Source organism: Barbus barbus (genome assembly GCF_936440315.1).
Source record: "Barbus barbus genome assembly, chromosome: 27".
Lineage (NCBI taxonomy): Eukaryota > Metazoa > Chordata > Actinopteri > Cypriniformes > Cyprinidae > Barbus > Barbus barbus.
The window spans coordinates 27,771,010-27,785,619 of NC_136755.1; the positions used below are offsets into that span (position 1 = coordinate 27,771,010).

Genomic DNA, 14,610 nt, shown 5'->3' on the forward strand with positions numbered 1-14,610 from the left:
TAGAAAACGTGACCTAACAATGTGCAATATGTTTTTCAGCATTTATTAATCTATTAGTCATTTTATTAGTAATGCATTAATCTATTGGCAATTTTATTAGTCATTAATCTAGTAGTAATGTTATTAGTAATTCATTATTATACAAGTAATTTTATTTAATTTATTCATTAATCTATTAGTCATTTTATTAGTAATGTATTAATCTAGAAGTAATTGTAAGTTATTACCAATTTATTAATCTATTAGTAATGTATTGATTCATTTATTAGTAATGTATTAATCTTTCATTTATTAGTAATTTTTTAATTAATCTAATAGTAATGTATTAATCTAGAAGTAATTGTAAATTATTACCAATTTATTAATTAATCTATTAGTAATTTATTGATTAATTTATTAGTAATTTTATCAGTAAGATTAATCTAAGTATTTTTTTGTAATGTATTAATTTTAGTCATTTCAATTTATTATATTAGTGATTTATTCCTAATAATATTTAGTAAAAGTTTAGTAATAATGCAAATGAGTAATAATGAAATGGTTAATAAAACTAAAACTTTTGATTTGAAAAATGTATTATTTAATGTTATATATACACACATTTCATATACATATACATGCATACATATACATATATATATATATATATACACACATACACACACACACACACACACACACACAGTACACTCACATTTTTATTTAAATTTTAGCTTTATTTATTTAAACTAAATTCATTTAAACTACATGTAAACGAGAAACATTTCCTTGACATTGTTTGCCAACCCTGTTTCAGAGCACATGAGTATATTTGAAGGAAACTCTTGAATCAGCCCCAGTAACTGAGGTTTATGACCGTCACAGAAGCACAAAAACTAGCATTAAGCATGTATAATGGGGCGGCGCGCTTGTATGCGTCATGTAGAGTATGTATCCGGCGTAAGTAAACACGCTCAATGGCAACTTGACCTTTGAAAGGGCCTATAATCTGTGAAATCGACATTCAAACATGACAGGACTCAGTAGAGCTCCCGCGAATCCTCCTGAAACTCCTCTAAAAACCCACCCAAGCATTTAGCACATTGAAACCACAGGAACGCATGTCCGACACATTCATTAATCACCGTCACTGATGTCACTGATATTCCATGCGAGCAATTTAACGCTGCTGTAGCCTTTTCTCCACCCTGTAAATATGCTGCAAGGTCGCGAGTACATGTAAGAAGAGAACCAAAGTGACCTGCCAAAGGACTTGTAATGCCAAAAATGTACCTGCTACAGATTTTTATTTATTTTACCAGCCATGAAACTGTGTGCATTACTTCATTAAAAAAACCAACAAACAAAAAAAATGGCAGAGACAGTTGGGGAAACACATCTATGTAACAAGTAAATATTTATTTTGTTTTTTAATTATTGCTTTTAAACAAAATTCTTCCTACTGCTTTTAGATGTAAACATTAGAACAGTAAATTTACTGTAAAATAAAATTATTTTATTATGCAATTGTACAGTTTACTTTACAGTTTTATTAAAACATTTGATACAACTTATTTTTTCATATTTGTATTTAATTTTAATTACAATAAAATGATCAATTATACAATAAATCATGACAATTATTATTATTTTATAGTCATATTTAATTGGTCACAAACAATGGAAATTTGGTTTATGAAAACTGAAAAAAGATATATTTGTTTTGTACATTTTATTGTACATTTCTATAGTTTTTTCATTGCCTTACAAGGATTTCACAAATAAATATCCCCCCCCCCCCCCCCAAAAAAAAATTAAGTTTTGTTGTGTTGCTGCCTTATGTTAAACTTTTTTTCCCACATCAAACTACACTCCATACACAGTGGCAAAGCAAAAAAAAAAAAAAAACTTTTTTAACATCTTTGCAAATGTATTAAAGATAAAAAAAACTTAAATGATTCCTTGCATAAGTATTCAAACCCTTATCTGGGACAATTTAAATTTAGCTCAGGAGCATTCATGTTGCTTGTAGGTGTTATTACACTTCGAGTGAAGTTAACCTGTGGCAAATTCAATTGAATGGGTATGATTTGGAAAGGCACACACGTCTCAATAAAAGGTTTAACAGCTGAAAATGCATATCAGAGCAAAAACTAAGCCCTGGTTTAAAACAAAAAAAATGCCTCAAGAGCTCAGAAACAGGTTTGCATCAAACAGGGATGCAAACTCATCATGGATGAAAAAGGTGACAAAGAGGCTTTTGGATTTACAAAATGACTATGTATAGCCACAGCAGGAAGTCACAAAGTTTAAAGTCTCTTAAAAATAAGTAAACAAATAAGCCCAGACACCAACAGCCTAGAAGAGTTAATTATTTAAATACTTAACTATTTAAATACCTAAATTAAGTTAATTAATTTTAAGCTTTTAATGGTATTATGATTCAATAATGCATTAAATATTTAGACATTTTAAGATTTAATTCAAAAACTACATTTTTCAAACATTGAAAGGACTCATCAAAAAGAGTGCTCTGAGTTTTATCTTTAACTGTAGAAGCTGCTAAATATATTCAGTCAGCACAGACTTGTTGCAGCTGTAGTTTTCTTACTCTGAATTTACTCTGCATCACTTAATGCACAGGTCTGTTTTGACATCGGCTTGTCAGACAGTTCGTTCTAGGGGTCGACCGATTAGCAGGGCCGATATTAAGCATTTTAATGATTATCGGTAATGGTAATTTTCAAAGCCGATGTGCCGATAAAATTATTTAATTTTGAAACGCGCTATTTGGCTCTGATGCAGTCTGTCGGAACTCGCATCTCTGTGGCCTAGAGCAGTCTCCGCCCACCGCCCATCTGATTTGTTGGGAGTCATGAGTCCGACCAATCAATGCGGAAGACTAAAGGCACTCTCACACCAAAAGCGCTTGCTAACTGGTGCTGCTTCATCACGCATTAGTTGTCTCTTAAAGGCAGCAGCAGACGTTGCTCAAGTTGCAATAAATCACAATCCACTACACTGAAGTTGCAAAACACCTCATTTATCATCTATTTATGGTTTCCGCAATGGGGAAAGCATGGACGGAATCGCGGAATCCAGTCATATAAATGGAATTTACTGTATAATGAGGAGTCACAGAATTTGTCAAAGTTTGGATGAATTAATCAAAAGTAGGTCAGTACGACTCGCGATATGGACTATCTGTAAACATTAAGCCGCAAAAAGACTATTTAAATATGAATTCTGCACGTTCTGCATGTCTCTGTATATGTGAATGGCACAGATGCGCGGTTTTGATTACCACACACTGAAGTACGCGATGCTTGCAGTGTTTTCAGCATCTGCCGTCTCACTAAATGAGGACATAAATACATGAACATCCCCAGAACTGCTCTGAGAGTTCCTTCATGAGCATTTGACAGTTTCATTTGAGTAAAACGATCTTCATATCATACATAGGCTACAGAAACTTAAGAGGTCCTCATGGCAACCCGTCAAAATAAAAGTTTGGTTTATCTACAATTACTACAACAATTACTACAACTTTTGTTTAAAAGAATCACACAATACGCTATTTCTTCCATGTTTTAATTTTAATAGTAAACCCATTTGTTTGCCAAAAAAATTTTAAAAATGAAAAACTTCATATGAGTTTAACTCTCATTTGATTAAAAGATAAATGAAATTAATGTTTTATGCCTTCATTTGCACTGCACTGTAACTTAAAACTAATGGAAATTACTGTCACATAGGCCAAGATTAGGATGACAGAAATTGTGACATTTCAATAGGCTATTGAACCAAGTGTGCCTATAACAGGCTATTAGTGTTATAGTTTCATTAAAATAGTTGGGGTCTTCTTCGCAACTTCTACAATGGAGCTATGAAGACAATTAAATAATTTACACTTATTATATACATTCTGCTTTTTAAGTTAATCAATCGATGTGCATTAGATGATGAATTGAATGGTCACCTCTTGTAGGTTATGATTTAGTCATCAGAAAATAATTAATGAAGAACTGAGAGGTTGTGCCATTACACATACATTTCTAACATGTAAATTACTGAAGCCAAATACTTACATTTCCCCAAGCTGTTTAGCTGTAGTACAGTATTCATAGGCTTAATAATGAAGCATACAGGTTCAGAGTCACCACAGTCACCACTAACGACACTCACCAGATCCCAATCCCCTGATTTCTAATCACCGCCACCTGTCAGCACTCATCAACAGCACTATATCACTGCACTCCCATTTCAGTCTGGTCTCAATCATTCCATGTTGACTAACCTGACCCACTTACCTTTTGTCTACTTACCAGTTGCTCCAGTGTTCCCATCCCTGTTCTCCACCGTCTCCACGCTTCACTGTTACCTCCGGATCCCCTGGAAAAGGGAAAAGGACATTCACACTAAGATAAGCCCCCAGAGACATTCCCATTCCCCGCCTGCTTACCTGGAAATTCTGCTCATCTCACTCCCCTCTGCTGCGACTCAATAAACCTGTTGATTTTATTGCATTTACCTCTGTGTCCTCACTGCTTACCGTCAGGGCTTGGATCCACAGATCAGAGCCCAGATGGCGATCTATGATGACACTGTCGGTCTGGAGAGCTTTATGCACAAGGCCGTTAAGATCGCCCAACATCTACTGCGGAGTTCCGGGGCACTTCATTCGGGTGTGCCCCTCTCGTCCCCCACGCCCAGCGGTGAGCACCCTCCAATTGGAGCCTGCTCTCTCTACCCTCCCACTGCTAACGGTACAACTGCTCACCCCACGTCATTTAATTTCAGTACCCACCCTCGTGGACTCGGGATCCTCAGGCAATTTCATCTCACAAGCCCTCCTAAAACAGCTTGATTTACCCCGCCAGAGACAGGCCGAGGTGAAGATCGAGACCATACGCTCGGGCGTGGGCACATCAAGTTCCGGTCTCCGCCAATCACTCTGCAAGTAGGCAGAGAATTTCTTTTCTGGTACTGGAGGGACCCACCGTCGATATCATCCTGGGACGCCCCTGGCTATCTCAACATTCCCCCAAAGTCAGATGGGATACCAGCTAGATCCTCCGATGGAGTAAAACCTGCATCCAAAACGGTCTCTCCAACGTCCCTGTACCCCTGGTTAGTAACCCGAAGCTCCAAGTTCTTTCCACCCTAACCTCATGAGGTTCCGACGATCCCATCTGACTACATGGTGTTCCAGAATGTGTTCAGCAAACAGGCAGCCACGAAGTTACCACCGCACCGGCCATGGGATTGTGCCATTGACCTGCTGCCTGCAGCTATACTCCCCAAGGGTCGAGTATACCCCCTGTCCATCCCGGACGATATCCTGATCTACTCCCGGAACCTGGCTGAACATCGCCATCATGTGACGCAGGTCCTACGCCAACTCAGGAAACACCACCTCTACCTGAAGCTCGAGAAGTGTGATTTCCACAACCCCACGGTCCAGTTCCTCGGCTATATCCTCAGTGCGGATGGGATCCAGATGGACCAGGGGAAGGTCCAAGCCATCCGGGACTGGCCCCAGCCTCAGTCAGTAAAGGAACTCCAATGATTCCTCAGCTTCGCAAATTTCTACCGGAGGTTCATTCTCCGAAGCTCGAGCCGCCTGCAAGAAGCCCCAGGAGTCCTTCTGCACTGCTCCCATCCTCTCACATCCCGAACCCCAACTACCATTCATAGTGGAAGTGGATGCCTCCACCACCGGCGTGGAAGCAGTGCTGTCTCAATACCACGGAGAGCCTCCCCAACTCCACCCTTGCGCTTACTTCTCCAGGAAGCTTTCCCCAGCGGAGCGGAACTATGACATTGGAAATCGGGAGCTGCTCGTCATTGAACTGGCGCTGGAGAAATGGAGACACTGGCTGGAGGGAGCTCAACACCCCTTTACGGTCATCACTGACCACAAAAACCTGGAATATCTCCGAAGTGCTAAAAGGTTAAACCCCCGGCAGGCTCACTGGACCCTGACTGTCCTGCACCCAGCGGCCATGGCCGACCCCGTCGCCGTAATAGGGTGTCAGGAGCCTCCCCTGGAGGAGGGGGTACTGTCAGAGAGTCACCACTAACTCACCAGATCCCAATCCCCTGATTTCTAATCACCGCCACCTGTTAGCACTCATCAACAGCACTATATACCTGCACTCCTCCCATTCACTCACTGTCTGGTCTCAATCATTCCATGTTGACTAACCTGACCCACTTACCTTTTGTCTACTTACCAGTTGCTCCAGTGTTCCCATCCCTGTTCTCCACCGTCTCCACGCTTCGCTGTGACCTCCGGATCCCCTGGTAAAGGGAAAAAGGACATTCACACTTAGATAAGCCCCCAGACACATTCCCATTCCCCGCCTGCTTACCTGGACATTCTGCTCATCACATTCCCCTCTGCTGCGACTCAATAAACCTGTTGATTGTATTGCACTTACCCCTGTGTCCAGTGTCTATCTGCTGACAACAGTGGCCCCACTTTTAACTCTCTCTTTATATTACCCTTATTGTAGAGTACAACCAACACTAGGGAAGGCAGTTTTTGTCCGAGCACTTGTTATTCTTAATTTTGACACTAATTTTAATTTTTACACCAGACATATGTATATTGGTTCAAAATATCGGGTATCGGTCTACTTGGTCTGCAATAATCGGTATCGGCCCTGAAAAACACATATCGGTCGACCCCTAGTTTGTTCCGTCGGTAAAGAAATTATAGTGTGCTGGTAGCAGCCTCATGCTGTGGGGCTGGTTTCAGCAGCAGGGACCGAGGGACTCGAAAAGCTCAACGCACCAAAATATAGAGATAGCCTTAATGAAAACCCAGTCCAGAGCATTCAGAACCTCAGACTGGGCAGAAGGGTTACCTTCCAACAGGACATTATGGTGTATGGAGTGTAGATTGATTTAATTTAAAGCAATTTAACATAAGGCAGCAACATAAAACGTGAAAAAATTAAAATAAAGTATGAATACTTTTGCAAGGCACACACACATACATATTTATTTTTCTATGCACATGCACTTCCCAACAAAATCACCCCACTAACTCTCAAATTATTAATTCTTTGCAAATATAGCTATTCAAATCGTCTGGTGAAAAATTCTTGTATTTTTAGAAAATCACAGAAAAAAAAAATCTAATTTTCTCATTATCATGCAGCCCTACCTTGCGTGTCCAACAATAATGGAATCATAATGATTAGCAACGGATTAAACCCTTTTAGTAAACAGTAAGACAGCAGCATCATCCAAAGTTTTAAGAGCTCAGCAAATGCTTCTCTGTACGATACAACTGAGGCACGAACACAAACATGAAAATAACATTTCTTTTTTTAGGCTGTCTCATTCGCCCATGGGCTTTTTAAAAGTTCTGTGGTTTTATTAACTTGTTTGGAAAGATTCATAAAAGCAAATGCAACAGCACCTGAGTGAGCAACACCATTAAACCTGTGGACCAGAGCTGCGGCGAGACGCGCACATGCAATATTGATGAAAAACCTCTTATTCCCTACATTTTAGATGAGTCGCCATTAAAATAACCTGCTTTTACAAAGAAGAGAGCCGGAAAAGCTGCACGCAATGCAGAGCCACAGGTATACATGAATACTTGCACACACACAACTCGAAATACATTTATGATGTCCCAAAAGTGTATCAACAATATCAACAATTTTGTTAGTTTGCCACACCAAACGGTTTTCACATAAACAAGAGTCACACAGCAAGATATCATGCAACTTTAAGCATCAGGTTTTAAAATACATATGTGAGGAATATGCAAGCTTTTTTAACAGACTTGGGGTGCTTTCACACTAGCACTTTTGGTGCGCACCCGGGTTCAATTGACATCAGAGTTTGGTTCATTAGATGATGAGAACGCTGTCATCTGACCTCGGGTGCGCACCCGCGAACCATACCAGAGTCCGCTTAAAAAGGGTGGTCTAGGGTACGGTTCAAGTGAACTCCGGTACGGTTCGCTGCTGATGTGAACGCAAATCGCACAAAATCGTGGAAGTGAACCGCTATTAATACCGTATTATTTGATAAAAATGTGTTTGTTTCCCTCACTTTCCTGATGAGCATGACTGACGCGCTGCAAGCAGAAAGCTGTGCGTCTCATTTCTGTTCGCTTTCAGCATTCTTTAGAGCATTTGCAATACATTCGTACATTCGTAAAACAGACGTAAGTTTCGTTATGCACTAAGCTTTGTAAACAAAACGAACGGTTCAAAAACGTAAATATATAACAGTGCAGAGAGCAATGTTATGCATTTTGCCGTCTTCTCCTGCGCCATCGTTACTAAGCAACAGGGTAAACAGCTGCTGGCTTGATGACGCAAATGAACCGTGGTTCAGATCTAAATAAAACAATATGAACGCAGTCCAGCGGAAGCAGGGGGTGGGGGGAGCAAACGAACTCCGGTTCAGACCAGGCAACCGAACAAAGTCTGAAAGCACCCTAAAACATGATCAGTGATTACGATGATCAGTACAGTGCTTACATTCATACGACACAACCTTATATTTACCATGCACAAACATTTTTATGCAAATGTCAATATTTTGTTTTCTGTGAGGTTTAGATGTTTTTCCTGATGAAAATATGAGTGTTATCGAACTACTGTAGCTGACTGAAGGATTTATGGAGATTGCAATAATGGCTTGAAACCATCAGCTACAATGAGAAATGATTTTCATTAACTAACTAATTAATTACATTTTGCACTATACTTTATCTGCAAATATTTTAATGTAGATTCTAAACACTTATTACTATCATTTCTCACTTATTACAATAAGAAAACATCAAAAATAAAAACCACTATAACAGTAACAAACAAATTAACAATCAAATAAATGTAAATTATAGAAACACAAAAATACATAAATTGCAGTGTAGAGGCGCATCAACTGACTAAACAATATGCATTTAGGTTTACTGATAAAAGTTAAGAAAACTTTAAGCAAAATGTAATTATTTGTCCAAAAATAAAAATTTATATTTGTTAGTGTATTTTCTAAGAATTTTTTTAATACATTAACATATAGTATACAGTGGGTACGGAAAGTATTCAGACCCCCTTAAATTTTTCACTCTTTGTTATATTGCACCCATTTGCTAAAATCATTTAAGTTCATTTTTTTTCCTCATTAATGTACACACAGCACACCATATTGACAGAAAAACACAGAATTGTTGACATTTTTGAAGATTTATTAAAAAAGAAAAACTGTCTTCTGTCAATATGGTGTGCTGTGTGTACATTGAGGAAAAAAATGAACTTAAATGATTTTAGCAAATGGGTGCAATATAACAAAGAGTGAAAAATTTAAGGGGGTCTGAATACTTTCCGTACCCACTGTATATACATATTATATAGTATATTTAAATTAATTATTCAGTCACATATACACACACACAAACATTTTTTTTATTTAATATAAATATATTTTTGATTTATTATATATACATTTTTTTTCTGACAATTATAATAATGCAGAAAAAATATAAATTTTGTTGGTCAGGGATGTAAAAATCAGGGAAGAACAAATCCTTACCATTGAGCCCTATGACAGTGACTTTGATGAAGGACCGCACACAAAACCGTCTCCCGTGAGAATATTTCATAAAGCGCCTGTGTGTGTGTGTCCTTGCAGGGAAATCAGTTTTGATCCAACAGAGTTGAAGTACATCTACTACACACTGCTACTCTCGCCTGATTCAGTGTAAACCGCTACCATCTACTGGCAGCAAATGCACAGACATTCAAGACCCACGTCACAGATGTCAGCAGCTTTTATAGCCAAAGACAGCGTGTAATAGTCAAAGATAAACCTGTTAACAGGCCATGCTCTTTCATGACTCTGTGTAGTCGTTTAAAGATACCCTCTGCAGGACAGAGAAGTTTATTAACCCCAGCTGCTCAGATGCATTTAAATCAATAATCTGGGATCAAAACAAAATGATTACACATTTTCAGTAATGCACTTGGAGAGGAAGCACACTGTTCTAGTGCTTGCACAAATTCTTCTCCATGATCTTCTGTTTTCTTGGATGTAAAGTTTTGTTAATCACCCTTTTAGATGCAGGGCTAATGGATAATGGATGATCTTATTCTTTATAAAATAACATTGGTAACGTATAACCGCAAGTCATAAGGCTGTCATATTTGACAGCATGTCATAGATGCTGCTGACAGAGCTTTACTTGTTTTTAACCCAGCACATTTCTTCAAGTAAACTTAGGGGCTGCTTACGCTCAGTAAGTTATAAAGCTTTCAGAATCAGAATGAGCTTTATTGGCCAAGTAGGTTTACGCATACAAGGAATTTGTTGTAGTGACAGAAGCTCCACAGTGCAACAGAAAGACAGCAACAGGACAGGACACAGATAATAAAAGAATAATATCCAAATAGGCAATGTACAAAGCAGCAAAAACACAATATATAATATAGACAAATATGTATGTACGGGTCAAGTATGTGCAAATTAGAAATGAGAAAATAAAAATAAAATAAGTGAGTGTGGTGAATGGATAATGTATTATAGTTGTGTGTTCCACGTTTATTGTTGAGTGTTCATGAGATGGATTGCCTGAGGGAAGAAACCGTTCCTGTGTCTGGTCGTTCTGGTGCACAGTGCTCTGTAGCGTCGACCAGACGGTAACAGTTCAAAGAGGGAGTGTGCTCGATGTGAATTTACCAAGCTTTACTAACTGCTGCCTGTCTGTCAGGAAGCTGTTGATCCACTGGCAGAGGGAGGTGGGGATGGAGAGCTGGGTTAGTTTATTCTGAAGGGTTTCCGTGATGATGGTGTTAAAAGCGGAGCTGAAGTCCACAAACCGGATCCTCACATAAGTCCCGTCTGGGCCTGGTGCTTTCCTTCTTTCGTTCTTCCTGAAGACCTGGCACACATCTTCTTCGCTGATTTTAATTGTAGGTGTGGGGGAGAGGGGGGTTGCTGGAGGTGTTAATGGTTGTGTGGAGAGGTGTTCAGGGCGGATGTGGGGTGATTTTCCAAAACGACAATGAAACTCGTTCAAGTTGTCTGCCAGGTGTTGATTCTCCACAGTGCTGGGGGGTGGTGTCTTGTAACTGGTGATATACTTCAATTCTCTCCACACTGAAGCAGGATCACTGGAAGAAATTTTTTTCCTTAGCTTGTTAGAATAATTCCTCTTTGGCACTCTGATCTCCTTTTGCTCAACATCTGCTCGTGGAACCGAGTGATATGCATCCTTTATTGTTGTGTAACAGTGATCCAATATATTACTGTCTCTGGTCGGACATGTGATGTGCTGTCTGTATTTTGGCAGTTCGCGGAAGAGATTTGCTTTATTAAAGTCCCCTAGAATGATTCAAACAGAGTCCGGGTGTTGTTGCTCACTCTCTGTGATCATATCAGCCAGTTTCTGTAAAGCTGTGCTCACGTGCGCTTGCGGTGGAATGTAGACACTCACGAGAATGAACGAGCAGAACTCCCGCAGCGAATAGAACGGCTTGCAGTTAATGAAGAGCGTTTCTAGATCTGAACAGCACATCTTCTTTAACACAGTTACATCTGTACACCACCTCTCATTGATGTAAAAGCAGGTCCCGCCTCCGCGTGATTTCCCCGTTGACTCTGCGTCCCGATCTGCTCTGATCAGCTGGTAATTAGGCAGATGTAGTACGCTGTCCGGTATGTCGCCATTCAGCCAGGTTTCCGTGAAACACAGGGCAGCAGAGTTAGAAAAATCCTTGTTTGTCCGGGAGAGCAGAAGGAGTGTGTCCGTTTTGTTGGGTAGAGAGTGGCGATTCGCCAGATGGATGCTAGGCAACGGCGTTCGAAATCCGCGCTGTCAAAGTTTCACGAGCGCTCTGGCTCTTTCCCCGCCTGCGCCTCCTGTAGCGTTTGACCAGAGCTACGGCTCCGCCAACTACAATGTCCAGCAAAACGTCCGAAAAATCAAAATCCGGTAAAATATTTTGTGGTGTGTTCTGCCGAATGTTCAGCAGGTCATCCCTGGTAAAACTGATCGTATTTGAAAAACAGAAAACAGGAAAAAAACAAAAACAGTACAAACACTGGAGAGCAACGCACAATAGCTGCCATCAGCGGCGCCATCTTTCCACCACAACTACTTCAAACCTAACATTTAATCAGTTCATCTATAATGATGGTGGCAACTATGGATGCCCATTCCCCCCACAGAAAAAAAATAGTTTGTTGTTTCTCCCAATATATAAACATTGAATTGTGAGATATAAATACAGAATTCAGACTTTTTACAATTCAGCATTTATTGACCAAGTATGCATAACATACAAGGAATTTACTGCCGGTATAAAGCGTCCCACACACAAAAAAAAAAAAAGTTGCATAGTAGAATTTAGAATTTTTTATGCCTACTGGAAAAAAGCTATTCTGAAATCTGGTAGTTCTTGTTTAAGATACTGATCACCAATACTGAGGGTGCTCGTTCTAGATGTAAATTCCCCAATTTTACTTTCTGCACTCTGTCCATGAGAAAATAAATTTCTGCCATGACAGCGTTTGTATCTCACAATTTTGTCATTTTTATTCCCAGAATTTTTATAGCTCATGTTTCAGAATATTTTTTTTCTAAAACGCAAGAAATAAAAATCTGATTTGTGAGATATAAACTCAGAATTGTGAGAAAAAAAAAAGTCAGAATTTCGATTTAAAAAGCATTACCATTTAAATTTTTCCAGGTTTTTGCAGGTTTTATGAAGGTAAATCTAAAAATGTATAGAACATGTAAAGAACATTTAAGGTTTTAAGCACAAACTCACATAATTTTGTCCAGTTTTTCAAGACTTTGTTTTATATTTGCATCTCAAGTAAATGTATCTTCTTGATTTAAGGGTGTTTAGATATTTGTATTGTAGAATAAAATCAGGAAGATATTGATTTTCTGCAATGCATTCAATTTTTTATGCTATTTACTTTATGAATTTAAGACTTTCTACTCTGATTTAAGGTCTTAACTTGTGGAAGGGTAAATTACGAGTTTAAGACCTGCAGGAACCCTGTTTTTATTCTGGCAGAAACAGACTTCCATATGCAACAGCAATTTAATAAAAGACAAAAACAACAACAAACAACCTTCTGCCAAGCTATATAGTTCATTAGTTTAATTGGAGGCTGTTTATGGCTGATGCATTAATATATAACAGATATGCAGTCACAGCTGGTTATTTACAACAGCTTCAAACATGCCTGATCCAATCAATTTAGAGCCAGAACTAGCTTAGTGTTCTGTAGAAAAACTGTAGTTGTGTAGAGTATGGACGCAAGAACGTGGATCAAATCACAGATAATCACTAGTCAGCAGTCTACCTGATCATGAAGTCATGTAACTCTTGGTCCACTCGCTCCAGAATGGGCATCAGGTAGTTCAGGATGTGCTTTGTGCTGTCCATTGTGGGGTCCATGAAATCCCTGCAGTTCCCAGCAGAATAAAACAGAAAATTCTTATGATAAGAATACTAATCAACATCATTTTTGTAACTCAGCAGCTACAAGGTCATGGATTAGATTCCCTCGGAATGCAACTGATAAAATATAATTTCAATGTGAGTCGCGCCTGCCAAATGCACAAATTTAAATGTGCAAGTTGATGTTGCATCAGTCAAGTTTTTGATTAATAATCCTAAAATATATGCAAAACGGTTATGTGAAACTAAATTCTCTTTTGCTGCAAAAAGCAAAACACAACATTATAATCAGAATTAGGTGGGGAAGAACATAAGGTCAGGTTAATTCACCTGAGATGATGATTGGACAGTTTCTCCATGATTGCGATGGTCATCTTCTCTCCCACCACCCGCAGGAAGGTCACCACGATTATTTATTTATTCATTTTAAAAACATCACGCAATTTCCAAGATTTTTTATTTTGGTCAAATCAATTTTCACATTTTGGATGTCAGATTTTATGGCATACTGGACATTAAAATTTATAAATGCTGACAGATTGTAAGTATGTCTCAAAACAGTCCAGAGTGACTGGATCAAAACATGATGGCGATGGTGTGTCATGTTCTTTGACTCGTTTATCAGATACTGACCTTTCGGGAAACGTCGCATTGATCTCCTGACATCGAGCACCACCTGTCTGTAGTCTTTGTGATCTTCTCTGACATCTTTGGCTTTAAATGAGGGAAATGAGAAAAAAGTAAGAAACCACTGAAGTTTTTGTAGTACGTTCCACACACACACACACAAACACACACTTACAGGGTTTGGCAGGCAGATTGTACACATTGATACTGAGGAGTTTGGGCCAAACTTTTCTTCTGATGTCATCCGTCAGCAAACCGCCGTCGTTCAAAGCCGCCCGCCGCAGGGTCTCGATGTCCACGGGGTCACTGTTCAGGGCCTGATGAATGTCCAGGAGCTTCTGTTCCAGGGCAACTGTTCTGCAGATAACGTAGTAGTAGTTTATTTTTATTTAATGCCATGTCAGCATCTCAGGCTATTTTTGTGGCAAAAACAATAAAAAGAAAATACAACAAATACAATAAAAACCAGCAAAAAAACAAGTTACATTACACAATATTTTTTTTACATTGTTCTGCAGATAAAATACAAATGTATGAGGCAGAATGCCAAATTACC

General features: G+C 38.9%; 1 pseudogene across 1 annotated transcript in view; it reads right to left on the reverse strand.

Moving 5' to 3' along the window:
* The window catches only part of LOC306847480 (TBC1 domain family member 20-like), a 35,648-nt pseudogene that overhangs the window by 20,711 nt on the left and 327 nt on the right, over window positions 1-14,610 (reverse strand). Inside the window, exons 2-5 of the transcript in view lie at window positions 14,230-14,411; window positions 14,061-14,141; window positions 13,758-13,842; window positions 13,330-13,431 (exon numbers count right to left, since the gene is read on the reverse strand). The product of the transcript in view is annotated as a TBC1 domain family member 20-like (transcript). The remainder of the gene's footprint in view (window positions 1-13,329; window positions 13,432-13,757; window positions 13,843-14,060; window positions 14,142-14,229; window positions 14,412-14,610) is intronic.